Raw genomic sequence first — 3,861 nt, 5'->3', positions numbered from 1 at the left:
TCCTACCAAGTGAAAGAACATCACTTCGATAGGCGAGAGGTGAGAGCGCCGCGAGGACGATGGGCTTCCTCGTACCAATCTATTTCCAACCGAAAAAAAAAGAGATAGTAATAATAATAAAAGGAATAACTTGGACGGCGTGTCCCATGTCTCCGGGGGCTATACACAAAACCATGCTATGTGAACACACCGGTGATTTGAAGAGAAGCCAAAACAAAAGGATTGATAAACACGAAAAAGCGCGACCCCGAGCCAGCTACTACAGAGTGCTGCTGCTCCGGGTCGACATGGTCGCCTCAATCCCTCCCGCCAAGAACCCTCGGTAAAGAACCGCTCAAAGGGTCTGGCCGAGCCAAAGCAAGCTCCGTCTAGCGGAGCCGGGGTGTCTAGAGAAGAAAGTGGCGGTTGAGGGCCCGAGTGGGTCGGGCAGAGCAGCAAGAGATTCTGATCCCCGCCCCACATTCTCTCTCAAAAGAGCTTTGCTTCCCCCGTTTGCTCACTTGGTGAAAATGGTAAACACGACAGATTTAAAATCTGTTCCATTTCAAGGGTTATCGGTTCGAGTCCGATAGTGAGCATACCTGCTTGGTGGAATTGGTAAATGCGACAGACTTCGAATCTACTCCAGGTTATCGGTTCGAATCCGATAGCGGGTACGGACGTGTCTGAATTGATTTCAAGGGCGGGCCCCTTCTAAATCTGAAGGGGCCGGGAGCTAGCCCTGGGGGGGTATAACTCAATGGGTCAGAGTGTCAGATTGTGAATTTGAAAACACGGGTTCGAATCCCGTTACTCGCCAAAGACATGTCATCCCAAGCCTCTACCACCCTCTTGTTGAGTATAGAAATATACCTTTCAGATTCTATACTTACGACCTATAGTGTTCTTGCCTAAATTAGTAAGATTACCATCTATGAAACGTTTTTTACGTCTGAGATCTTTCCGCCCATTAACCAAGAAGCTCGGATCTGATGCTCGTTGGTGATTCACACGGGGGACTTTGGCAGGAATCCAGCTCCCGCTTCGGGGAGTAATGCCGCGGAGCCAGGAGGGTCGAGAGGGTAGGATGATGAATCTCGATTATGGCCACCCTTACCTATGGGGACTGCGATATGGCGTAGGACCGAACGAGTACGTCGACTGGGTCCCCGGCCTAGTCAACTTGCTGCCATACCGCCAAGCCAATTTAAATGGTTCGAGCCCGCTCGCCCTTCAGAGCTACTACTGATCACTTCTTTTCACTCTTGACCTGTATGACAGCTGCAAGGACGATACTTAACCCCGAGCATGCTAAGGGCCTGCTTGAGCCTCCCCCTTGCCGGGGTTTCATGGTAGATCTCAGGTGCCTTCGGTCGTTTTCCCTGGGCTATGAAGACCGATGATTCTTAAGTGTTTTGCTTGGCAAAGGCGCAGAGAATCGATATTCGGGAGCTTTCTTTTCTAACTCAAGAAGCGGCTTTAGGCATCTCTACGTCTCGCCACATCATCTTTTCTGTGTTTCTGAAATCTCCGATAGCGGTATTAATAGATAGCGGTAGCTTCCCTGTACTACGGGCAACTCGGTCGTAGCTCCTCAGGTTGGTTTGGAGTTGTTTCATTACCCACTTCTAAGGTGGTCTAGCTGCCTGAGTTAGTTAACCAAGGTAAATGTTGCGAGTTTCACGGTGATATGACAGGGCTACCTTGCTCCTGGACCCGTTGTTTGCAGGGCCAGGCTCTCAGTCCAGATTCGAGCCCATCGTGCTGCCGAACTACGTCGAGAATCCTCGGCTTTGAACCCTGGTTGATAGCCATTCCGAGTTCCTTAACTCTAATATCGTTTGAATCGTCAATATCGTTTTGTGCCTTTGACCCTCACCATGTCTACCTATATCTGACTCCCAAGCAGCGTGTCTGAGATCCTGATGCCCACTATGTACTTGCTTCCAAGTAAGTGGGTAGGTTTGATGTCCATGTGCCTAATATCCACCCGGCATACAGGTCCCTTGATTACGAGAGCTAATTAAAGGAGTTACTTTCTACCCCCCTCACTCCGGACCCTTCTGCTTAAACCAATCCGTGTCCCTTAAACATGTTTCGCGTCCGCATCCATAAAGTAAAGTTCCTATCAGCGAGATTCGGCAGGTTCTGCCGAGCGGGCATCCACTACTGGCTTTGACCCCAACGCATCTTACCGTTAGAAGGTGTAATTAGTTCTGGCGGAAGCCCCGCCAATCAAAGGGAAAGGGGAAGAGCCTGACGAGCCAAAATCCAGTATCAAAGGGAAAGGGTCAAACAATTTAACCGAAACCACTATATTTATAACGCGAAGCGATCACCTTTCACTAGGTCATGGTCACTAGGTTACCATTCTATTTACTCAATTTCCCCATAAAGGTTCGAGTCCCGGATGGTCATTTCGATTGGGCAAAGTCAACAAGGAGTCAAGATTGCCTCAATACCCCGGTCCCTTTTTCCGCTTGCAGAATTGCTTGAATAAAAAAAGAAATGTGTTGAATTGAAAAAAATTGAGTAAATAGATCTGGATCAACAAACTGTTCCCCGGAATCCAGAGCGATCACCGTTCTTTCATCTCTTTAATTCCGCGGGGACACATGACCGGCCGGAACCGCCGGGACCTTCAGTCCCAATCTATTTACTCAATTTCCCTTTCCGCAGTTTATAGACTTGACGACTTCTCGGGCTAGGAACTGCCATGAATGCTGGAGACTGCCCTGGGTATAAAGCACTGAGGATAAGACACAGATTGGATAAGACATGAACAAGAAATTCTTCCTGGTCATAAAGCACTTAGAGCGCTTACAGAACGAATTGGTCGAGGACATCTCGACTCTTCAAGAGAACAACGAAGAGCTGTACCCGGAGGTACTGCTCAATCTGCAGAATACACTACCCGATCTTTCGAGCGCCATGACCCATTGGTCGAGGTGCGGAGGTTGCTTTAGCGACTTCCTCGAGAGAATCGACCGAATTTTACCCTTCGTACAAGGATTACCCAGGAATCCAACTCGCCAACAGATCGACGAGTTGTTGTTGCCCCAACTGGAACTCGTTAATGGCCACTATACCATGTGCGTGGATATAGTGAAATATCCATTCGTATCTTCGGTTGTGGAACAGAGTCTTGGGCTTGATTTCTACGCACTCATGGTATTTGCAGTAGGGTTTATCTCTCTATTGATTATAGTAGCCAAGGCTCTTTTATGTACAAACCGTTTCGTGTAAAGATGGCTATTTTCCACGAACCACAAAGATATAGGTACTCTACACTCAATCTTTGGTGCCACGGCTGGAGTAATGGGCACACGCCTCTTAGTACTAATCTGTATGGAATCAACATAACCCGGCCATTAAATTCCTAGTGGAAATCATTAACCTTATAATGTGTTAATAATCCCTTATGCTTCTTTAACGACATCCCTTCCGGTTACGCTGGCGATGATAGGTGGATTCGGTAACCGGTTCGTTCTGATTCTTACAGGTGCACCTGACACGGCATTTCCATGATTAAATAATATTCCATTTCGGTTGTCGCCACCTTTGCTGTTGCTTCTATCAAGTTCAGCCTTAGTAGAGGTGGGTAGTGGCACTGGGTGGACGGTTAAAAAGGCCGTGCCCTGTGGAGGCATAGGGAACAGTAATTCCGCTCGATGCAGGAACATCCTCGCTACAGAGAAAAGGGCTAAGCCGGGCCGCAGGCCTTCGAAATCCAAACTACTATATGCAAAAACCTTTCCCACAAGGGGACAACCTGCCTGGGGGGATTCGCCCTCCCACCATCAGAGACTCAATGCGGAATATCTATCACTCTGCGGATAGCTTGTAGGTGTGACAGACGAAGATAGCTGCTTTGGCATCGTG

General features: G+C 48.3%; 2 non-coding genes across 2 annotated transcripts; both read left to right on the top strand.

Annotated features, from left to right (window-relative positions):
- Positions 1-494: 494 nt before the first annotated feature.
- TRNAL-UAA (transfer RNA leucine (anticodon UAA)) lies at positions 495-578 on the top strand. The gene has a single exon. It is a non-coding gene; the product is annotated as a tRNA-Leu (tRNA).
- A 147-nt stretch (positions 579-725) lies between these two features.
- TRNAH-GUG (transfer RNA histidin (anticodon GUG)) lies at positions 726-799 on the top strand. The gene has a single exon. It is a non-coding gene; the product is annotated as a tRNA-His (tRNA).
- Positions 800-3,861: the final 3,062 nt, after the last annotated feature.

Source organism: Cibotium barometz, chromosome 55 (genome assembly GCF_041138505.1).
Source record: "Cibotium barometz isolate CiBa-2024 chromosome 55, ASM4113850v1, whole genome shotgun sequence".
In the NCBI taxonomy this organism is placed as follows: Eukaryota; Viridiplantae; Streptophyta; class Polypodiopsida; order Cyatheales; family Cibotiaceae; genus Cibotium; species Cibotium barometz.
The sequence above is the reverse complement of the archived record's forward strand: the minus strand, read 5'-3'. Positions and strand labels throughout refer to the sequence as shown.